We start from the raw sequence: 26,034 nt of genomic DNA, 5'->3' as shown, positions 1-26,034 counted from the left end.
AAGGTCTTTCACTTATGGGTAGCTCATACCCAATTGTTCACCCCTTTCATCCGGAACATCACCCTCCTAGTCCCATAGTTTAGCAACAATAAAGTTTAATCCAAAAATGATTAATTTAACTCAAAATATAGAGCATGAGAAACTGATACAAAATCACTTTGACAAAATCCAGCAAGTGCCATGACTCATAACTTTAATTCATAAAAACAAAGGTAGTAAGACCAGATAAAGATCATAATTTCAACACACGCGAAACAGATTTTCAGAAATGAAAATAAATAATGCAATATATTCAAATATAGAGTAGAATGACTTGGAAAGTTATAAAAATTTAGGAGAATAAGTAAAATTCAAGATGAAAAGCTCCCATGGCTTCAAGTGTTAGAGATATCCCTGCCTTTAGATAACAATATGAAATAGTTGAGATGATGGTAGTGGTGATGGTGAAGCTCCCATGGTCCGGCCAGATTTTTTTTTTTTTTTTTTTCTCCTCCTCCCTTCCATGGCCGAAACTTTCTTTCTCAGTCCCTCTATTCCTTTTCTCTAATTCTCTGTATCATTCCAATTGAGGTGTGGTCAAGAGGTGTACACAAACGTAAGGTGAGAATAAATAATAAGGTGCATGAAAGACATGTGTAGAGAGAAGACCATAAAATCATGCCACCTAAAGTCTACTAACTAAGTTCGATAAAAACACCAAAACCTCCACCATTAGTTAATTTATTACACAAAGACCTTTAACATATCTCCCGTTGATGCGAAAATCATCGTGACTCGGAAGGACGGCGTTTACCTGCAAAACAAAAGGACGTTATCTCGAATGGCACCGGTGGGGTGCTAGCCGAGGACCCTTCCAACGATCAAGTTAGTATTTGTAATCGTATCATATAAGTTGACGCCTTCTATGGGAATGGTTAGTTCTCTAAAGAAATAATAATCCTGACGCTACTTGGCTTAGACGGCAAGACGAAAGTTTCTGATCATGGAAACCATCCCAAAGTTATCAGTTGACAACGGGTTTCTATGTTCTTATATAAGGATGGATCTCTACATCATGATTACCCGTTCATCATATTGGGGGCAAAACGATGGGTTGCGTGATGTCACCCAATATATGATGACAATAATCAAAATTTAGCACGTCGACCCAGGCAGTCCAATGTGGTGTTTTACATCTAGCGATGCTTGGTCCCTTCACTACTGAGGTTTGGTCGTCTAAGACCAAACTCTATCTCATATCTGGCAGCAACCAACTACCAAGGCTTGATCGTTGAAGACTAAGGCCTTGTCCTTCTGCGCCTACATAAATGAGTAGGTCTCCACCCATCAAGAAAATCACTACCAATAAGGGGGTTTCTACCTACTAGTAAAGCCTCTACCACTGAGGATGCCTCTAGCAACGGAGTCTCATTACTCCGTCCGTTCGTGCAATTAAGGTGGCCTTCTACACCCAAGAATGTATCGAGGCCTTCAGGTCCAATGTCTCTCAAAATCCCATATCCAATGAGGTCTGTATTCCCAAGGAGGTTCCTTAGTTAAGGGCGATCATTGGACCCAACGAGGTACTGGCCACCAGACCATCATCTGTCAGCCGTTGGGTACCACGCCCCCATCCACCAGGCTTCAAGCCAATCACTGGACACTAAGCCTCCACCTACCTTCAAGCCTATCGACTTCAGATTATGCAGAATTTTGGATTGATAATCCATTGCAGGTTAATTTTAAGTAATTATTTCTAACACAATCTAATATTTTTAGACAACTGTAAATTGTTGCAGCACCAGACACCCCGTCTGCTATATAAACGTCTATATCGGGGGCAGAATAGTGGATCACACGATATTAATCGTCAATCTACATGTGATGACAAGGTTTAGAAGATTGTCGTACCAACCTTAGTAAATCAAGCTAGTCGGGTTTCTAGTCTCTCTCCTTTAGCGACCCCTCAGGGGTATTAGTTGTCCAAGATCGGTGCCCGATCTTCCGAAACCATAACCTGGTAAGTCTCTACACACCGGGAAGGACTCTGAGTCCAGTAAAATTTCTATAATCAATGAGTCCACCGTGTCCAAGGTGGTCCCTTGAGGTTTTTAACCATTAAGCACCAATGATGGTTTTTTCTACCAGGAACCAAGCTTAGTCACATGCACTTCAAATTTGACGGGTCACTACCACCATAGCCACAAAGCAAGGCAAGCATAAAGGATAAGTCCATGAAAGTGAAAAACTTTAACTCCCTTATTAAAGGGCAATCATATAAAGCTTGGGGCAAAATATGCCCTTATTAAAGGGGCGAACTAGGTGAAGCTCGTAAAAATAACCCTTTATTAAAAGGGCAGATTGAGTGAAGCTCGAAATTATTATTTCCCTTATCAATAGGGCATGCTGAGTGAAGCTTGGACATATTACAAACACCTTACCGAAGGAGTAAGAACGACTACTTCCCTTATTAAAGGGTCGAGACATCAATGGTCAAACAGATCTAAATACGACTCTGGAAAGAGAAAATAGTTCCAACACCAAAACTTAGATCATAAGGGTACAACCTTTGGTTATCATAAATCAAGGCTTGGTTATCCGAAACCAAGGCCTAGTCAACCAAGATTAAGAATTGATTGCCCAAAGTCTACAAAGGCTCGGTCATCCAAGATCAGTGCCTGGTCACCCCAAGTCTGGTCATCAGAGACCAAGACCAAGGCCTAACTGACAAAAGTATGGTCATCAGAGATCAGGATTTAACCTACAAAGATCAAGTCAAAAAATGATCCTCCTCACAAGTTTCTGAGAAGTTCATCTTTAAAGGAACGATGTTTATTGATCGGTAATTTATTGTTTTAAATGGAGGATAGCTCCCTCATGTGTTATACCTATGTGGTAATTAATGTTTTACAAAAAGCTAACAAAAAACATAATTCCCTTACTAAAGGGACGACCTGAGTGAAGCTCGTAAAACCTACTTCCCTTATTAAAAGGGCGAGCTGAGTGAAGCTCGTAAAATTTAATTATCTTATTAAAGGTGTGACGAGCTGAGTGAAGCTTGTAAAATTTATTCCCTTGCCAAAGGTATGAACTGATTGAAACCCATAAAGTTTACAACTAGTATATTGGATTTTCAAAAGAAAAATCCAGTTTTACATCACTAAGAGTTGATCATGGGTTTGAATCAATGCCCTTCCAAAACAGAACCTTGAATTGGTATCTGTGTTAATTCCACCATTGGGAATAGTACCCAAGGGAAGATTACCCAAGGGAACATTACACAAGGGAATATTACCCAGGGAGGAAAAAAAAAAATTATTGTTCACATAAACAATACCCGCGGGCATTCTTCCCGAGGGAATAGTGCCCAAGGCAAAAAAAAAAAAAAAAAAATCACATTCCCAAAGCTAGACGAGCAAGTTTGGGAATGGGGGGCAACTGATAGGGAAAAATAAACCTAAACTGATAGGAAAAAATAAACCTAACCTACCTTGACCTAACGATAGAGGCAACTAAGTGTTGATCAGCTGCCAGACCTCTTTAACTTTCGAACGATGATATTTCCATTTGATAAGAATGATAATATTCAATTATCAAGGATAATGAAAGATGATGTGGTTCAATAGAGTGAGGATAGCCTTGGCACAATTTGAAGAAGTCAAAGGAGTAAATCATATCCTCGACAAATCTGGCAACAAACGGATCTCCTCTGATCTCGCACAATCGGATGATAAGGGAGACCTCAGCCATTGACATTGGCGGAACCAATTTGATTCCAATTGACAGCTATAAATAGGACACCAAGCTGTTAAAGAAGGTACGAGAAAAAACCCCTAAAAAGAATATACATAATAATTATGTATATTCTTTAATAGCTTGGTGCCCTATTTATGGCTGTCGATTGGAATCAAATTGTTCCGCCGTTGTCGATGGCTGAGGTCTCCCTTATCATCCGCTTGTGCGAGATTAAAGGAAATCCGTTTATTGCCAGATTTATCGGGGATATGATTTACTCATTTGACTTCCTCAAATTGTGCCAAGGTATTCCTTACATTATTGAACCACGTCATCTTTCATTATCCTTGATAATGAAATATTATTATTCTTATCAAATGGAAATATCATCGTTCGAAAGTCGAAGAGGTCTGACGGCTGATCAATACTTAGTTGCCTCTATCGTTAGATCAAGGTAGGTTAGATTTATTTTTTCCTATCAGTTTAGGTTTATTTTTCCCTCTTAAATTGATTTTTACGTTTACTACTTTTCTTTCCACTGTTTGGTTATTGTTGTCGTCCCCCAAGTCGTTCAAATTGTAACATCCCGTGAGTAATTCTAATGGCATCTCCAAAATTTGACAATCGAGATTTTTACCCGTCAGCATTTTCAAGAGCCACATCAACATTTTCAATAGCCACGTGAACATTTGGATTATCTAAAATTTAGCTATCACATGTGCTCCAAGGGTTTTCGCTTTCCAAAAATAATAATATTTTGATATTTTTAATATATATATATTTTAAGAAAGTCAAATAAAATATGATATCCATTATGGAGCTAAAAACAAAGACAATTTAAAAGTAAGAAAAAAAAAAATCATCTTTTTAAGATAAACAAAAAATATATTTGAAGGCACTATCAGCCAAATAGTGTCTTAATGGCTGTAATTGCGGTATTTGTGCAAAAAAAGTGTTAAAACAGAAACAAAACAATAGATAGCATAGTAAATGATGCATGAAGTAGTCTCAATCGCCATTTCCTTTTCACACACACCCACATACATATATTCTTTCACATAAATGGAATTTAACCTTTTTATGTCGAACTCTGTTTTTTTCCCCACTTTCATCCATTTCTTTTGGCTGTTGCTTTGGATAGAGGTTGGGTTCACATGATGAGAGAGGGTAAGAAGATGGAGAGATAGAAATGGGCAGGCTAGGTGTTGATTTATATAGAATAGTTGACACACACGAAGATATAGATGAAAAGGGAATCGAATGGAGGTCTGATCAAAGAGAGAGATAGACAGGAATATTTGGTAGTTTCTGAGTAACTTGTTCAAACAATCAAAAGATATCATTTTTCTGTTTGAGTATTCCAACAATTTTATACTGCTTTTGAGATTTGAGGGTTTGGTTTGTGGTGTGAGTTGAAAGGATAACACACGAAAATGAAAAATTTGAGAGGGGCATAGAATTGATGATCAATCCAATATAGAAAAAGAAGCATGGAAAACAAGGGTTTGAAATGACAACAATAGTCTTCATAATAAGTAGAGTATTTGAGAGAGAGAGAAAGAGAGCACAGGAGTTGCAAGCAAATGGAAGTGTCAATCAACAAATTTTAAAAGTAGTCTATAAAATAATGACAATAGCCTTCATTTTGAATGGATTTCCTGTTACAGTTTTGTCTTTTAGAATATTTTTATTATCATGACATAATATTTTAAAAATTTTTAATATATATATTTTAAGAAAGTCAAATAAAATACAATATCCATTATGGAGCTGAAAACAAAGACAATTTTTTTTTTTAAAAAAAAAAACCCATCTTTTTAAGAAAAACGAAAAATATATTTGAAGAACTGTCAACCAAACAATGTCTTAATGGTTGTAATTACAGTATTTGTATAGAAAAAGTGTTAAAAGCTTAGTGAATAATGCATTAAGTAGTATCAATCGCCATTTCCTTTTCACACACACCACATACATATCTTCTTTCACATAAATAGAATTTAATCTTTTTATGTCTAACTCAGTTTTTTTCCTTACTTTTATCCATTTCTTTTGGCTGTTACTTTGGATGTTTGGTTCACGTGATGAGAGAAAGGTAAGAAGAAGGACAGATATAAATGGGCAGACTAGGTGTTGCTTGTGTTAATGGTTGTTATTGCAGTATGTGTGTAGAAAAAGTGTTAAAACAGAAACAAAACAATGAAAAACATAATAAATAATGCATTAAGTAGTCTCAATCGTCATTTCCTTTTCACACACACCCACGTACATATATTCTTTCACATAAATGAAATTTAACATTTTTATGTCTAACCTGTTTTTTTCCCCCACTTTTATCCATTTCTTTTGGTTGTTGCTTTGGATAGAGGTTGGCACTTTCATCCATTTCTTTTGATTGTTGCTATGGATAGAGGTTGTGTTAACGTGATGAGAGAAATGTAAGAAGACGAAGAGATAGAAATGGGCAGGCTTGGTGTTGCTTATGTTGTTGGCGATTGAATGAGTATACACAAGGGATTGTGTATATTTAAAGCCAAACAATGTCTTAATGGTTGTAATGGCAGTATTTGTGCAAAAAAAATGTTAAAAAAAAAAAAAAAACCTTTAAGGCATTGTTTATGTCATCCAAACAGTGTGTTTTCGTCTCTTTGATTCAGTTTTGATGAGGAAAAAAAAAAACCAAAAATTTGATTTTCTTCACTCGCGCAAACCCTTCTCCTTTAGTTGTACAGAAACAAAACAGAGTTCCCAGCGAGTTTCCTTATTTTGCTGAATTTGTTGAAGCTTATCTCGGAGATCAGTACATGTTGCAGTGTTTCCACAAGCACAGTAGAGTTCCCAATGAGTTTCGTTATTTTGCTGAATTTGTTGAAGCTTATCTTGGATATCAGTACATGTTGCAGTGCCTCCACAAGCACAGCGGAGTTCCCCACGAGTTTCGTTATTTTGCTGAATTTGTTGAACCTTATCTTGAAGATCAGTACATGTGGCAGTGCGGAGTTCCCAACGAGTTTCGTTATTTTGCTGAATTTGTTGAAGCTTATCTTGGAGATCAGTACATGTTGCAGTGTTCCCACAAGCATAGTGGAGTTTTCATTATTTTGCTGAATTTATTGACACTCATCTTGGAAATCAATGCCTCCACAAGAAAGAGACAAAGAAATCAAGAAAATGTTACAATACAAGGATAACTTCACCATGTTTGCCTGGTGCCTTTCATCATGGCCAAACATAGCATTAATATTATTGAATCCTATGTGTTTGTGTTGTATTGGCATACTCTTCCAACAGTCTACATGTTGTCCAGAAGTCGTATTAATTCATCAATAAACACATAATCATGATTAATTTACAAGAGTTTCAAACTTTAACAAATTTTTAGTTGAATCATATAAAACACTTGCAATAAATATACATATAACAGCTATTAAATAAATAATTTCCTCTTTTCACAAGAGTTTCAAACTTTAACAAATTTTTAGTTGAATCATATAAAACACTTGCAATATATATACATATAACAGCTATTAAATGTTTTACGTATTATACATTATGAAAAATTCTTATTGATGTAATTTTCTTTTTTTTTTTATGAAGTTTAAATTTCTGTAAATCATTTTATTTGCGGAACGAATGAAATCTAACCATTTTATTTTCCCAGTCAATAGAAAATTAATATTTTATATCTCCTTAGCAAAAACTAGTATCATATCTAAATAGCCATGTACTTTGTTAAAGTCTATACTAAATAATGTAACTTAGTAATAATACATAATTTGCTAAAACTATGCAGTAAGAAAAGAGAGGGAAAAAAATAGGTTTTTTTTTTTTAAGTAAAAAATAAGATATCCATACAAAACACTCTTTTATTTTGATTGAATATTGGAATATGATTATAAAAGCAACAAAATAGTATAAAAATAATAATCATTGTAATACATAATATATATATATATATATATATATGCTATCGTATTTTTTATCACAATTTTTTTTTATTAGCATTCATATTGTACAAGTATATGTATATATGCATATTTTTACGATTTACTTTATTTTATGCCGGAATTTTAGTTGTTTTTTTAAGTAAAAATGGTAGGGCCAATCCGCACACCTCTGCTATATACCTGCCAATCAAGAATCATGCAAAGAAAGAATCAGAAGTTTTAATTGGAACCATGAGTCTATCCACTTAAAAATTAAATGGATATACAACACCAAGAAGCTACAAATGCGAAATGTAAGGAATCTACAAAAACTATATATATTTCTTTTGACCAAATTGCATAAAATAGAAAGATGAAAGAATGATAAAACCCTCTAATACTACAGTACTTTCACTCAGCTTCTCTCCCATTCAAAAACCATATCATCAGAAAAAAGTAGCATTATTGCAAAAGGTACCAGTCTTTCTTTTGAAGGGACCATTTACTCGAGAAGGTATTGTAATTTCCACCAAAATAAGGCTGTTTCATTGCCAAAAATGCACAGTTCTGGAATCGCGATAATATCATTTTCCTATTTTGACATATCACTACCATATTGTATCAAGTATTATAAGGATTTTTAAAATCTTGACAAAAAAGGTTGAGAAAGATATACACATACAAAACAAAATGAGCTTGCAAGAATGAAGCATTAAGTAATATATTATAACTAAAATGACCATATAAAACTAGGTTCAAAGAGGTCTGAATTGGTTGTTAAGCCTTATTCTCTACTTATATCGAAAATATTTAATTTGGAAAGTTAGTTTTAGTTACTTTTCTAATAGATTTATAGAATTTTACGATCCTATGATTCCGATCCCATCGACCCCTCATCGATCCCGATTCTAACAACCTTGATTTAAATCATCGTAGCCTCACCTAAGGTTACTTCAGCTGAATGGACTGCTATGTTAGGAAAGATTTAAGAACTATCAATTTGATTTTGCATGTACAAGTGGGATGGGATATTGGTGAATCATTCACTGCCCAATAGCAAGGGATACATTTATCTATGAAGTGTTAGGAGCACTTTAGGGTTGCCTTGTCACTAAAAAATTAAATTAAGGCAATAATAATTGGGTAGCTTAATATTATCAGTTTAAAATATGCCTTCAACTAAATGCGTGATTTTAATATTATTTATTAGGGCTTTATAAAATATTGGAAACAACTTGTGTATTGATCCATGTAGATGGGTTATGCCAATTTCTAATGATACATTTATCTATCAAGTGTTAGGAGAACTTTCGGGTTGCCTTGTCACTAAAAGCAAAAATAAAAAATAAAAAATTAAGGCAATAAAAATTGGGTAGCTTAATATTATCAGTTTAAAATATGCCTCCATCTAAATGCGTGATTTTAAAATTATTGATTAGGGCTTTTTAAAATATTGGAAACAACTTATGTGTGATCAAGACTCAAGTTATCCAATAGAACTCAGCTGTTTGCCACTGTTAATGATTGTTTATTATCAATAATTTGATATATCAAAGTTTCTCTCTATATGTTCTCTTTCGAAGAATTCAGTTTGGTTGTGCCATCATCATCAACGAATTTTCCGCTGAAATTAATAGTCCTTTTTAATAAAACTTGAAATATGAGGAATTACCTTAATTTGAGAAGTAGAAGAACTAAAGCAGTATGTATGTATCTATATAACCTATGCACTTCACAATAGGATTTTTTTTTTTTTTTTTTTTTTTTTTTTGATAAGTGCACTTCACTAGAGTTTGAACTATAAAAACTAGAATTTTGTGATTTTTTATGCAAACTAACCTTAGGAGGAAACTCTAAACTTGTAAGGAACTTTAAGTGAGTTCCCTTAATTACTCTTTGTTGGGTTACAATATCCTTAATTATTTTGTTTCATTTTAATCCCAAAACAAAATAATTGATGTCCATAGTTTCCTAATATGTATTTGGTAACATATTTGGTATAGATTTGAATTTCCAAAAATAAAACATAAAAAATTTGAAATTGAGATTCAAATATTCTATTAAATAGGATATGTATTTGGTAAGTGTGTGTGTGTGTGTGTGTGTGTGTGTGTATAGGGGGGTGTTAGGGCTGTGTGATTGTGGTGTAGAGAAGGATGGCCATACTTGATCTATTTTACCAAAAGCAGCAGCAAGAATGTTGGCAAGGGGAGAGGTGCAGTTAAGTACTGGTGGGTTGCGTACTGGTGGGGTCTTTTGTGGATGACGTTTTACTGTGCCTTTCGAATATTGTCTCTGGTTGGAGAAGAAAAACCCGGAGATAAATATCGAATCAAAAAATTTTTCTTTTTTATTCTTTGCATGCCAGCTGCGATGCTGGTTTTTTACGGTGTTTTTTTTCCCTGCTTGATGATGTTTTAGGGTTTCAGTTGGATTTCTTAAATACAAATTTAATTACTAGCTTTTTTTTTTTCTTGTTCTTTTCCGTTTCTTGGGTGTGTGTACGTGGCACTATTAGAGGAAATTCTTTACATTGAGTTTATATCCAACAATTATCCAAGTTTTCTGTGTGTGATTGCATTATTATTCATGCTATGTTTGGCGGCATTCGAATCATAAGCTGGTTGCCTTGAATTTGAAATTGAAATTGTCAAATTTTAAATTCAGAATACATATTTTATACTTTCAAACATAACATCAATCATAGTACCAATCATAGTACGAGACTCATGCATAAATGATATTTGTAAAAGGAAGTGAATAAAAGAAGAAAGATTGTTGACCCCATCCAACCATAAAAATACACAGCCTACCTCAACCATGCATAGTTGTGTACGTTAATTATACACCACCCCGATCCATGCATTGTTGGTTTAATTATTATACACTTCATTTTTTTACTTATTTAAAAAAGTATTCTCATGTTTTGATTGCATTATTTATAGATTATATTCACAAACCTCATGAATAATAATGTCTATGTGAAGAAAATTAATTACAAAAATAACATGGGCATGTCCCATGACCCTAACAATTAATAGTAAGCCTACGAAGTTAATAAAGGGCGTCATGACTTCGAAAAAATTTAGTTCAAACTTTGTATTAATTTTTTTACAATTTCAAATCAAAGACATGAATCGGTGATCCTAAACAATACATTACTAATAGTCTCTGACACATTATTCCTGCGTAATTAATAAAGGGCGTCATGACTTTGAAGAAATTTAGTTCAAAGTTTGTACTAATTTTTTTACAATTTCAAATCAAAGACACGAATCGGTGATCCTAAACAATACATTACTAATAGTCTCTGACACATTATTTCTGCGTAGCCATGAGAGACTATAGAAGCAAGACTGTGTTCTGTTTTGGCACTACTTTGGATCGATGGACCCAGATGACTTTATTTCACCCTTCATTGGGGGTGGTTAGAGTAGTTCGTAGTGAATTTTTTTTATTTTCAAAAAAAAAAAAAAAAAAAAAACTTCACAAACCCACATTGATAATTTCAATTGCTGGGGTTAGTCCTATTCAGGGTTTAGAAAGTCATTAATTTTCTTGTAGCATATGGCACTACAGAAATAAAGTACCAATTGATTGATACATATCAATGAGTTCGTAAACATGTGTGTAGGGTTTTAAAATGATTGCACCAGCTTAATAGAACAAGTAATTACAAAAACAGATTGTCATAATAGAAAATAGGCTTAGTTGAAGGCCCACTTAGAGGGCCAACAGAAATGCCATTGACAGAAAAAGTTTTGAACCTTCTGCTCAAGTTGGTATCAAAGGTTTGAAAAATGGTGAGACACAACATGGCCAGCTTAGGAGTATCATGAATAAGTAACCTATATAAATCAATCCAGAAAAGAGACTGCAAATAGGATACTTAACGGAAAACGAAAGAAGAATAAGAAATTCACCTTTTCGCTGCACTAGTGATCTTATCACGAACCAACTGGTTACTGGCTGTTTGATCCGGTGAGGTTCCACCAAGAATGAGAGATGCTCCAGTAGCACTCGTGCACATTCTGTGTAAACAGACACGTTGCCCATTCACGAAGCAGCACCAGAACTGATTGGAGGAGGCACAATCTTTGATGGGGTGATTGAAAGGTTGATCCATATGATAACAGTTGGTCATAAGTTTCCAATAAAAATTCTATTTCACCCTTGCATGCGGCAAGAAGAGCCAATGCGATATCTTCATCTCCGATACTTTCAACCCCTGACGCCTTCCGTTCCTACAAAGAAAAGGAAAAAAACATATTAATTAATCAAGGAAAGATGTGAAGCGAAACATAGTTGTCATCACATCAGGAAAATAACCTTTAGACAATATTAAAATAAACAGCTTAAACTGCTGATGAGGGTAAAAAAACTAATTAAAAGAAGAATAAGGAAGAAGTACTAAAGCGGTCTCCTCAAGTTGAAGACACACTGTATCTAAAGGTAAGAAAGCTCCATCTCCTGGATAAATGTCGGAACCAACCCTCTTCAATACCGAACATGCTTCAGCAATGCCACCCTTCAAAAGAGCTTCATCAACTACTATGGCCCAGGTCTCTCGTATAGTCTCCTCACCAGAATAGTTTGCAAAGTACAACATCTCCAGACATATCTGAATGCAGAAATGGAAAATCAAAGAATCCTAGTAGAAAAACAAACCAAAATATGCTAACACTAAATTGTACTAGTAAAAACTAACAATTCATTATCAAATACTTATGCATACATATAAATAGATACATAGATAGACACACAGACAGATATAGAGAAAGAGTGAACATATAGATTGTGTAATGCCCATGTCCAGGGTGAAAATCTATATAATTCTAAGGAGTAAATAACTAAATAAGTGAAACTTTAGGAGTACTGGACTGTATGATAAGGTACTGAGAACCAGTAAACAGGTTTTTTATGAACCAGAAAACCCAGTACCCCCTCCAGTACCCTCCCTCCCTCTGTGTGCAACTCGCGTAAATATGAGAAAATCTTAAAAGGTCTCTGGTCTCGAATGCAAATAGAAATTGCTTCCCTATTTTGGTGGGACAGAAAGAGAAGGAAAGAGAATATAAAATTCAAGATTGAAAAACCGACTGACTAACAATATATATAATGTATGGTGTACCATGGCGGATTCCATTAGGAGTGTGGCAAAAGATGACGACATATTGAATAGGTGGCAAAATTACATTCAACAACTCCTAAATGAGGAATATCCTGAAGAGGGCATTGAGAATAATGAGCCTAATCTCAGTATGATAAACAAATCAATAGGAACACATTGCAAAAAAATGAGAAACAATAAAGTGGTAGGACCAGACAGCATCCCTATAGAAGCGTGGAAACACTTAGGGAGACTAGGAGTTGAATGACTAACAAACCTATTTAATAAAATTTGTAAAGGAAGTAAAATGCCAGATGAGTGGAGGAAAAGTACTATAATACAAATTTAAAAAAACAAGGGAGATATACAAAATTTTAGCACTGATCAAGGAATTAAATTAATGAGTCATACTATAAAATTATGGGAAAGGGCAATAGAACAAAGACTAAGGAAAGAATGTACTGCATACGATAATCAATTTGGATTTATGCTAGGGAGATCCACTGTAGAGGCCATTTACCTATTTAGGCAATTAGTAGAGGATTGTAGAGGTAAGTAAAAAGATCTACACCTGGTTTATATAGATTTGGAGAAGGCATATGACAATTATACCCATTGTACTTTTATTAGTATTCAATGTAAATATCCGTTTGTTTAAAAAGCCAAAACGCCCTCTCACAAAGTATGATAAATGACTCACTTTTTCACATCAAGTCATTTGTTTCACTGTGTACACTTAGAGCACCTGGGATAGAAAACTCCATTGCAGGTATCAATTTCTTCATCTTTTCCATCTCTCACTTCCATTGCATGCAATTAAGGTTTTTTAGTTGTTAGAATTTTTTAACTTCAGAGTTTACTGCTTTAGGACTTGCTGTTGCTTAGATACACGCACACCCACCCACACACACACACACACACACACACACATATATACAATTAAATAAATTTTGAGAGAGAATCTGCAGGAAACAAAGGGGTCCAATAACCAGTGAAGCAACATCAAAAGGACCCAAAAGCAGCAGAAACAATCCTATTTTAATCAATTTCACCCTCCTTGCTCCTTTAGCAAACACAACCTCAATTCTTAAAATACTCCTATAACTTCCTTAACAAGACCTGCTTTATACCTTCCCCACAGACCACAAAGAGAAAAAGATCAATTACGTTCATGTTGAGGGAATTTTGATTCAATAAAGCAGGTCAAGTTAATCAAGTTTCTATAGCACTAATTAAGTGTGAGGACCAAGATCTGATTTGAAAGCATTGGAAATCAACTTGGCTAATCATCATTTCCTATATCTGTAGTGCCTATATCTTTTATAAAATCTTGCAATTGGGTGGCTTACTATCTTATTTTTCTCAGCACCAACCATATAATATTCATAAATTGTAACCCAGATCATTCCGGATCATGTTTTCATGTATAAACAACCTAATATCTCCAATCCACTAAAGAGATGATCCTTTTTGAAAATTAATCCACTAAAGCGATTATCCCAGCTGCTTATATATATCTAGATACATAGACATGCATATATATACATATATATATGTCGGTTAGTGTGGTAACACATCTGTTGTATCATGGTAGTTTCTTATTCTTTGGCCACTGAATTTTGAAGATAAAAAACTAGTTGCATGTGAAGATAATATTTTCTTTTACTAAGACTTCCCAGCAAGGAAGAGCTCTCTGTAGTGAGAGAGACTCGGAAATGGGGTGAAATGGAGGGGATTTTGTAAATATTTTACCAAAGGGCACTTTTGACCACTTATTTTTATGTAAAGGGGGGCATTTTAGTCATTTACTAGTACAACATCGGGACAGAAATATCTTTTCAATCGTTTTTGGATTTTCAGTATTTTTCAAGCATGAGATCAGCCGACAAGACTGACATTATTTATGACGGGAGGTCACTACTGACAAAAACTACCGAGGAGGTCAGTGTTATTTCTGAAACTAGAGGTGAGGTCCTTGTTTTATGGCTATCTACAGGGGAGGTCAGTGTAATTTATCCAACAAGTTAATAGGGAAAGTATATAGAACAGTAATTAGACCGGCTACTTTATATGGAGCGCAGTGTTGCAACTGCGTTGGGCACTAAAAAAGAAACGCGAACAACGCATCCATGTGGCAGAAATGTGAATGTTAAGATGGATGTTAGTAACTAAGTAGTACCTAGGAAAGATTAACAATTGAAGGATTAGGGAGAATTTAGGTGTGGTGCCCATCAGCGAGAAAATAAGAGAGAGAAGACTTGGGTAGTATGGACATATCCAAGATGCACCAATGAGAAGAGGAAGATCAATTAGAAGTTAAAAGACAGAGGACAAGAATGATGATGAAGATTGAAAAACCAACAATGTGATTAAAAAATTACCTCTTTCCAACATGGAAATCTAGTAATATTAAACAGAGAATAGAAAAAATAGCAAACTTATGGAAGGTGAGATATAAATCATATAATCAGTACAGGGTTATGCTGTCCTCCCTTTCCCTCTATGACCTCATTTATTATAGAATCATTTGGGGAAAAAATAATAATCCATACAAACATATCAATTCAAGAAAGTTTCTAATATGCAAACAGTTATAATGACGCAGTGGGGTGGAGGGGGAAGAACAGTGAGGGCGCCAAAAAATGTACCTCCCAGAGCTTAAAAGGAACTGCGTATTCATTATACGGTTAAACGATATTCTTGAAAAGTAATGATAATTCTTTCACCTTTTCTCTTTTAGATTCAGTGCAAGCAGAAGCCTCCAATTTCTCTTTGATCTTGATTTGAAATTGAAGAGCAGCAAGCTTCCTTTCAAGTGCATCCTGCAGTCCATCATCAGCATTGCGTTTTATAGCTGCACCATCATCATGTCTTCCCACTTTCTCCCGAAGAACTGCATTGCTTAAGTATTGATGCCTGACATCAACAAAGTCAAAATCATCACCCTTGCCTTAATCCCATACGAATGGGGTTGGCCAGATGAAAGAAATAAAATTTACCAGAAAGATACATGGTAGAAGTCACATATAGGTCATAAACTCCATTGGAAAAGAAATTAATTCAATCTGATCCAAGATTTTTTCAGCTCAGCTTCATACATATATTGGGTGCATGCTGGTGATAAAAAACTAAAAACAAGTGTTCATTTGTATTGGGTTGATAACTTTAAATTCACTCTCTCTGGCCCAACTAAATAATATACACATGGTTATATATAAGCCAAAAAATAAAAAAGTTAAGTAGGGGCCATTGCTTGGTAGAAGCTCAGGTTGTGATTTGAGTTCAAGAGCAGTGACTCTGCACAATTATTACCAAAGTTAAATTTCAACTATCCACCCTGCCAAAACCTTCAATTTAAAGGGACAAATTAGTAGAGTCTTACTCCAAAAACTTTATGAAATCTTTAAAAAAAAAAAAAAGAAGAAGATGAAACAATAGAAGAAACCATTATTTCTTCCAGAAGAATGAAAAGAGGTATAAATAGCAAATGAGGTCATAACCAGAAACAGATGAAATAGGGGCAAAAACTCAAATTATTTAAATGAAGCCCCATCATGATGAGGAAACAAGAAAAATAACACCCCAAGAAAATTTCATCCCTAAGTAAGTACACCAAGGAGTGAAGCCCCATCATGATGAGGAAGCTGCAATCGAGTTTGATTCTCTAGTGAACCACACAAGAAGGTAATCTAAGGTTATACAGATTTATAGGCCCCCTTTGCCTTCTTCAATACACATGGTACCACAATCATTCTAGTTATCCACTATCGCAACTACATACCAAAGAGGAAAATATTCTCTCAATTAAATTCAGTTAAGTTTGAATCCTGAGCTGTTTAAAAATACCAAGGAAAATAGACATATGAATTGCCACCTAAGTACCTAAATGCAATCATTGGTTGGCTTAGTCTTTTCTAAAGAGTAATATTTCCACTTCTCTGCAGTAATAACAAGAATACCTAGGTTGGCTCAACTCTAAGTTAAATATTTTTCCCACGAATGTGTGTCTGACATGGTTTTCAACATGGACACTCCTCGTAAGAAGTGTTAAAGATGCATGATATATATTCATCATTAAAGAAAAATATATATATCATTCACAATTCTTATGCAAGTGATGATGAATACCTCTGTTCTAGCGTAGGGACATCCTCATCATCAGTAATTCTTCTTTCTGCCAGTCTCAACAAAACATTAACAGCTTTAATATGTTCACTCTTAATGACATGATATCGTGCCAGAAGCTCAAAATATTTTGATGGATTACGTGGACCAGGTATTCTTGGTGGACGGTATAGCGAAACTGCACCAACCTAAGGAGAGAGGAGACGTGCAGAAGAAATTAAAAAGAAATATTATTCCCACAAGCAAATGTCAATGCTTCAATATCCAATAATTTTTAACAAAATAAAAAGACAAATTAAATGCAAACAAAATAGGGCAACACCTGTTGTACACTTTCAGCACTTTGCAGAAAAGGCACCAAATCAGGGCCTCCATACTCCAATAACTCGTTTTCAAGACCTAAATCAATCAATTTTGTATATAGATACTCACGAAATAATGTATCAGGTAATTGCAATCCAAGTTGTATAATCTAGCGTATATATCTTCGCCTGGTGGCCTGATCAAGTGAAAAACTGATGGGAAACCCAAATTCCAATCGAGAAGCTTCATCTTTCAGGTAACGAAAAGCCTGGGTGATAGACTCAAAGCATTGCACACGCTGATCCAGTGCTTTTGCATGAATTTCTGCATCTATAGTATCATTGAATGCATCACCCGCAGGGTAAAGAGCTTCTGCCTTACGCAGAGGCTAGTGAACCACAGCTTCATAAAATCTGCAATTTCCCTCTCATGTAAGGATTGAAATATAACAATTGAATAAAAATATTATAGATATAATATTTAAAAATAAACCTGCAGCTTCATTCTTTTTGCATAATATAAATCAACAAACCTCAAGTCCTCAAAGGCAGATTGTGGAACTAAACTTAGGCAGTCAAAAGATTCTCTAACAAGATCTTCCCTCTCAGCAGTATGAGAGATCGTAATAGCTCTCACAAGACATCCCACAGCTGAGTAATACTTGTAATCTAACTCCTTGTAATAACTTGGGCAGCCTTGCCTTTATCTCCGACTAATATCATCTACTGTTCCCTTGCCATCAGGACCAGTGTAATGGTGGAGAAAAGGAAGAGATCGATGTCAGACAAAGGTTCAGAATAAAGCGTGGCAATGCCAGATAGAACTGAAATACGCTAAATACATTATCTTTTTGTAACCAAAAGTACATATAAAAACATTAGTTACGATAATAGTTATTTCCACTACTTTTCCAAAAAAAAAAAAATAGTTATTTCCACTGAGAATTCATTTTGGGGTCTGTTAATAGCTGAATATGAAATACCTCCATCAGAGCAGAAATAAGCCTTGTAGCAAGTTGATCACCCTCCTCAGAACATACTAGCTGATGGAATGTTATTAGAATTAATTTTTGCCGCAGAATTTCAACTTACCTCAGCTATTACTTTTTTACTAAATGGAAGCTGCTTCCTTGTATTAGATGTACCATCTTCACTACAGTCAGCATTATCATCTATATGACACCTAGATCTTAGAAATTTCTCAAGAGAACGAATTTTATTTTCAAGCACCTGCATCGCCTCAATGGAAACTCTACAAATGATTCTCTCATTTTCACTGATATCGGTAGTATCTAAGCCATCTGTTATGATCATAACAGGAAGCTCCCACAAAGGCAGAAGCAATCTTGATGAGCACAAACAGAGCCCTTCATGGGCACCTGAAATCACAGGCTCGGCCTCTTGAACAACCTGTCCCGTGCTACATTCTCCAGCACCACTGCCTTCGCATTCTGGCCTTCCAACAACTCTTGGATCCTCAAAATAAACCTTCGCTGCCTTCTCAGAAGTAACATTGCTGATGGGGTCTTCTGTGTGAACTATCCCTGCAGCAAGCATTAGACGCATTAGACACATTGACGCTGTCTCTCCGGCTCCAAAATGATTAAAAAATGCATCCAACCCTATCTTCAACGTTAGCGCCTGGGGGACCCCTCTAAGTGCTTGCTCCATGTGCCGGTTCATGCACCCCAAAAGAGTTGCAGCCTAGGTAGTGGGAAAGCATCTGCCATAATCATTTGGCCTCTAATGTGTGGGGAAGAAACAGATTCCCATAGTGCCTGTGAACTACTTGCACCGGTTCCTAGATTACCACATGAAGTTGGGTTTAATTCCCTGTTCACAATAAGAATGGAAGAGATCTCTGGTGAAGATGAATTAACAAGAATAGAAATTCAAGCAGAACAGTATGCAGACTCTATCTTGAGTGACATAATGTCATTCTACCACCAAGAAATACTGCACCAAAGGCTAGCCTACCATCCAGTTTTAAAGGAGGAGATGGCCTGGTGGTTACAACTTTTAGACCACCAACAACACCACTGTTCCCGCTAGATGCAGTGGAAAAGTACATTCTTCTGCCATCTGATAAAACAGCAACAAGATGCAGCCACTTTCATTCCAATGTCGATATTGGTGTAATGCAAACTATAGATGTTTTTTCTGGTTGAAAAGCTCTTGATTGAGGAGCTTGTCCACCTCCAAAATTTTCATTTACCTTGTCGGTCATAATTGTCTCCTCTGCTACTTTCTCAAGTGGACCATATCCATCTGATCCCAAAATAAAAACCTGAATTTTCGACAATTCCGTGCGTGCATACATAATGTGTCTGTCATTATCAACAACCCTTTCGACAATGGAGCCAATAGCACTCAACTTGAATATATCTGGTATAACCCACTTGAATTAAAAGAAAGAAAAAAAGAGAGAGGGGAAGAACATCCAATAAGAACTAAACTTAAGCAAGAGTTCAAAATTTTAGCTAAAGGTTTAAATAACACTAGTAATATTTGAAAATTAGACAAGATACTCGTGGAATTCTAAAACGAAATTACTTCAACTCTTTGAACATCTTATAGTTGGAAATTAGAGTTGATTTCAAGGGTGAAGTAGTTTGCAGGTGTTTAAAGAACATAACTATAATAGAAAAATATTCAAGATACCTAGAAATGGCACTTGTCCAATGACAAGTTAGACAAACTTTATGACAACACTTTGGCCGACCAGAACCGGCTGTATAATGAATCTCATAGATGTTACCATCTTTTCCAGCCATGAAAATACGGTCTCTCTCAGTACAAGTGATACACGTGACAGTTACGTCATCAGAAGGTATTGTATATTCAGGCAAGGGCTGTAGTAAAACCTCCTCACACGGATCTGTTCCTTCACCCCTTCTAGAACAGCAGCCTACATTAACGATACTCCACTGACCACAATAAAAGCTACACGTAAATAACTAAACAGACAGCATAAATTTTGGAAATTTTTACAAGAATAAGACTAAATCCTCAAAGGGAAAAAAGACATTGATGATCCCTCCCAGAAGGGAGAAAAGACAAAATTTTGCACACACACATAAATGTATGTTGAACAAAAACTGCATGTTTGCAGTACCCAACAAAGTGGAAGAAGTTCAATAAGTTATCAGTACTCTTACTTTCGAGCGTCACTTTTGGTTTGCTCAAAAAAGAAATGAGTCTGGTCCTCCAGACTGTATGGAAGCACAATCAATACAAACAGCATGAATTGTGGCAAAATAATAATCTCGAACATATAGCTTGAGAACACAAAACAAAACAAAACAAAATCGGATAGAGGAAAGCCGCCGACTCGAATTTGCCTTAGCAATAAATGTCACTTTCTACAACAAAAAAGTTGCAAGTTCTTATTTGTCCAGCCGAAGCAATAAATTCCTGCTTTATGCATGCCTGATTTTGAATTTAAACTTAGACAAAGTATTTGGGCTCAAGCTCCAGGTCAAGTCCAGTAAAGAAAATAAATGCCTATTGTTCCTTTTATAGCATCAGACCAACACAAAACCATTGTTGATCTATGTATTCATTATAGAGGTCAAGTGTTTTGAGGATATTATAATACAAACTGGATCTTGGCTAATGATGAGATAAATTTAAACAGCAGATATGTATTTATGGGAGGACCTGTCTCTTGGAAATAATCCAACCAAATTTCAAACACCAAAATTCATACCATTAGACACATCTGGATCAGAACAAAGTGGCTGAGAAATCTACTAGCACATATACCACTTTAGGCAAAATATGTTACATAAGCTTCCATACACTATGACTCACAAGTCACAAGTCACAAGTAACCATAACTCAAGCTAAAAACAAATTATACAATCAGAAGAAGACATATATAACGCTGCAACACAACGCTGTACAACAGTTCTTAAGAACAGGTGATGTCCTTAGGTTTTCTGAAATTAGAAGGAAACGAACCGATCCACTCAAGAAAACACATGATATATTGAGGAGGATAGGAACTTTAGTCAATAGAGTAAACCTCCTATAAAATAACTAAACCTTTGTAAATGGACATATCAGGAAGAAAGTTCAATGAGTAAGAACAAGTTACTGAAAGATTTTACAATGCACTATTATTTCTCTCCCTGTGGTGCTAAAAAATATTAAGCAGATTGCCACAATAAAAAGATTGAGCATAAGGTCTTAATGGGCATTAAATAGGCTATGGCTAACTCTGGAACAATCATGAAATCCAGTAAAACACATGGCTATAGCATGTCAACATGAGAGAACTTGTTGAATAAAAATTGTGTTGCATGCACCGACTGTGCACTACAACTGTATAACACTACAGGTAAGTTTGTTTTGAGGTAAAATGCTTTCTGAAAACTGTTTTTAGTATTTTTCGGTATTTTTGGTTGCAAAAGAAAGTCAGGAAAATGTTCTACTAGGATAAGAATTTTCAGCAGAAACACCCAAAATGACTTACCTTCATCGATTTTGATAAGATGTTTTTAACTTTTAAAACCCATGTTGATGCAGTAGCGGGTAGGGGCGATTCGAAATCAAAATTCAAGTAGAATAAGAAAGAGATTGAGAGAGAAAGGGAATAAGAATAGAGGGAAAGAAATCAGAAGAGAAGAAGAATTTAGAAGAGAAGAAAAATTCAGAGGGAGAAGAAATCACAGATGATCTCAAATTCAATATCAATAATAATCACAAAAAGCTGACTTTCCCAATGTCTGAACCAACATATAAATAGACATCAAAGAAAACCCTAATCAACCTATTACCATAAATAAAACCCTAAATTGCTGAAATATCCCATAATAATAATAAATAAACAAAAATCCCTAATTCTATCTTTCTTTCCCACATCTCCAATAAAAGGCATGGACCGTATGGACTTCAAGCTCTTGGGCCAGGCCCGGCTCTTCATCACATGTCCTACTCTTCTAAAGTGAGATCTAAAAGGAAGAGAAATGAGTCATTATCACTCTATGACGGCAACGATTCTAGAACTCTAGTATGTCTATGAGAAAACTGTTAGACCGAGACCTGGACTCTTATAAGAGTTGCGCAAGGTCCATGATCTAGACAGAGAGGAGGGAAAAATAGGTCTCACTAGATTATTAGCAAATTGTTTAACTAATTTTTTAAATTAAACTGTATGTAAGTAATATTCAGAACTATTACTATATAACACATTATTATTATTAATTAACCATTGTATTTCTCAATTATGCAACAAAATTTAAAGCAATCAAAAACGAGATATCAAATTTTATGTTGAAACCCCAAACAAAAAAAACCACGGACCTAACCAGGCAAATGCTAAGTGAGAAAGAGGTTACAAACTACATTACCAGACTTCAATAACAAGAATCACCTAGTCCCTCCCGTAGACTTACGAAAGACCAATATCAGATCTTCCAACAGTTGATCCATCGACAGACTTCCTCACTAACTCTGTTTCACTTTCTCTATGGCTTCTATCTCTTTGCCAGCAGTGTCCAACTCTATATGTGTGTGTGGTCGTGCTAAAAGTAGGATAGAACCTAAGTGACAATTCAAGGTGAGCGACATTGGCCCTTATATATAAACATTTGTGCCTGTCTTTTATCATCTTCTATCTATTTTCTTATTCTAAAATTCTGAATTAATGTGTTTAATCATTGGGATGCTTCAAATTTTACAACAAAATAGGGCTGCAACTAAGGAAGGGTAACACGAGCTTGATTCAAGCCCAACCCAATTTTTTCATGCTGGGGCAGCAATTTTTCAAACTCAGTTTAGGCTTGGTTGAAAAACAGCAACCTGAATTCTTCTCGATCCAGGCTCGGGTTAGTGCATCGGACACCTCTAAACCCAAATCAACCCATCCTGAATTAAGAAACCCAAAGAACCTGAATTATAAACCCAACTGTGTGTAATTTGTGTGTGTGTGTGTGTGTGTGTGTGTATTATATATGATATGAGATTGGTCATTTGAAAATTTTCACTGCGATATGTATGAGGATTAAATGCTCTGCAAAGCACTCAGTCACCGTAAAAGCTCAAGCTCGCTCTCTGTCTCTCTCTCACTTGCCATAAAATCTTAAGGCTTTTTCTTTATTATCTCTCTCCCTTTATTATATATTATATATGAGTGTATGAATATGAAGAATCACGAGATTAAAACTTGATTAACTTCATTTCTCTCACTCTTATTTCCTCCCAACGTACTGCTTCTATAGCCTGCACTCACCGTTGCGACGATCGTGTCAAGTTTCAAGTGACCATTGATGACGTGTTTTTACAACCCTTCGAATTGGTTGTCTTTTTTTCCAACTCATTTTTATAACCCGATTTTACAAACCCAACTGCCAATATTTTAGAACGGTCTGAGCTGGGTTAATTAGCTCAGCCCTAAAGGCCAGGGTGGTATGGTTAGGGTTGAAGATTTCATACCCCAAGTTGAGCCCCATTTGAGCCTCCAACCTGCCCGAGTTGCACCCCTACATCAAAAGCCTTGTCCAACCTCACCTAAATATAATAATTCAGAGATATTTATATTGAAGTGTGTATTTGTGCCTAGTTAAAAGCTTCCTGGTGAGAGAACTATGCAAGGGATAAGTGAGGTAGAGAAAGACCATAGGCATACATGCCACAACGTCTTGTTGCGCCAGACCATGATGGGCATGCACATATCTCTCGATCCATTGTGCCATTTTTAGTTTACGAGGCTAGTATGGTTATTTGGGCCTAATTAAAAGCTTTCTAGCATTTTTGTAGTTACAACAGAGGCATCGTACCTCTGCTAATCATTCAAGCAATTTAAATGCCCATTATGCTCTCCTTTATCCATTTGGTCTTCTTGACCATCCATTTACCAAGATGTCACATTAGGATTTGACGGGTCAAATTAGGTTGTAGAGAAAAAAGAAATTAATATCTAACTAAGAAGAACTGCATTTCCATACCATACAACTCTGTATTTTGAAAACCTGCATTTGGAATATAAAATTGTGCAGGAGATGGAGAAAAAAAAATACTAACTTAGAAGAATTGCAGTTCAATACATCATCCAAACATTTTTAAAACCTATGTTCGATGAAAACAAAAAATAAAATATAATAGAAGAAAGGGTAAAAGGCAAAAAAAAAATAAAAACAATGTCATTACTTGCATGTAACTGATTGCCAAGTAAGATAACGAAAACAGAAAGGGAAATGTTACTACCTCAAGAGGAGTTGCCCAGACCAAAATATACTGGATGGCTTCAACAAAAATGCCAGTTTTAGCTTTGGCCAGGCAAACAGCACAAATAGCCTGCTCCCCCGCACTATATTCAGAGCATTGACAATCCCTTAAAAAAAAATCAAATCAAATATTTAACCAGCAATGAAAAAATATATATTTTGGTGCCCTTGAAATCTATGATTATTAAGTGTAAATCAGTTAGTTATTTAATTTTTAAATAATAGCCAACATGTTTTGACAAGTTTATTGATATTTCAGATGATTAACATGACTTTCAAGACCAAACTCCAATTTTACAACATCACAACAATTTGAAGGATAATACCAGAACACCTTGATTTTAGAGTCTTTTCTTACATAGCAAAGAAGCTCATGCCCTAATAATGATTTCATACAAAATCCATTAATGCCAAAACAGGGGGGAAAATCACTCTCACCTCTTATTGAAACGCCAAACAAATAAAACATTATTCACGCATGCCCATGCTAGGGGTCTCTCTGGAAATATTCCACATAAAGAAGAACCAGAAGCACCACGTCTTCTTTCCGTAAGTACGCAAGGTAACTCCCAAATCTCCTTCACTTCAATCCGCGGAAGCCACTGCAATAAAAAGCATTGCACAACGTGAAGAAAAAAAAAATTCTCATTATTATGATGAATGGAACTCGTAGGTAGTGTCATCTCCGAGGAGTGCATCTAAAAGCTTTTTCAATATTTCTAATTGCACATAAATACATATAAATATGTGTGTGTGTGTGTGAAAATTACATCATCAGAATGATTTGAATATTGATGAGATGAAAATGTTGAGGCTTCTAGAATCTAGGGCTAGGTCGCCATCGGTTTGTTTGATCCTCTCCAATTTCATAAATCCTCTCCAATTTCATAATCTCCTTTACCCTAATTTTGTAGATGACAATCGATTTCCAATCAAATGAATGTAAACCCTGGGAAGATGTAGTAGATGTTGATGTTTCGTTTGGCGGGAATAAGAGGAGATGGCCAGAGTCGATTCAGTTGAAAGTACATGGGGGCATTTTTATTCCACTAGTGTTACGGTTTACGAAATATAAAATATTTTAGTATAAAGCTTTGGAATTTTTTTACTCTTTGTTTTTTCAAAAGAAGTAAATTGCAAGGAAATATAAAGCTTTGAAGTTTTTTTCTCTTTTTTTCCCAAAAAAGTAATAGCAAGAACGTTTGGAAAAACATTTTTATTCATATCTTGTAATGGTAAATGATAAAAATAAATAAATAGTAAGAAGGATTTAATTGTCATTTCACATTCTTGACAAACCATTGTCATCGTAATTGTCAGGATTTGGGTGGGTCTAACCCGAATAACCTGATTCCCGTCCAAACATTTTACGGGAGTGAATAAGATCCTTGAGAGACCATGGAATGAGACTCATTTAAATTTTAAATTTCAAATTTATTTTGTACGGATTTGAGCAAATGTTTTACTAACATGAAATATGAGAATAGTTTATAACTTTTTTATTTTAAATATTATATATATTTATGTAAAATAAAAATAAAATAAAATTATTTATATTATCGTCAATCCTACTGCCTAACTTTGACAAAGAACTTTAAAATTTTAAGGAATAAAAATAAACTAATAAAATG

General features: G+C 35.2%; 1 pseudogene; it reads right to left on the bottom strand.

Moving 5' to 3' along the window:
• Positions 1-7,762: 7,762 nt before the first annotated feature.
• LOC132274612 (nuclear pore complex protein NUP155-like) lies at positions 7,763-25,711 on the bottom strand (annotated as a pseudogene).
• Between the last annotated feature and the right edge of the window lie 323 nt (positions 25,712-26,034).

The sequence above is a fragment of the Cornus florida genome, unplaced genomic scaffold (genome assembly GCF_030987335.1).
Source record: "Cornus florida cultivar Cherokee Brave unplaced genomic scaffold, ASM3098733v1 CherokeeBrave_3.0.0_Hap2_Chr01, whole genome shotgun sequence".
NCBI lineage: Eukaryota > Viridiplantae > Streptophyta > Magnoliopsida > Cornales > Cornaceae > Cornus > Cornus florida.
This window is presented reverse-complemented; position numbering and strand designations above follow the sequence as displayed.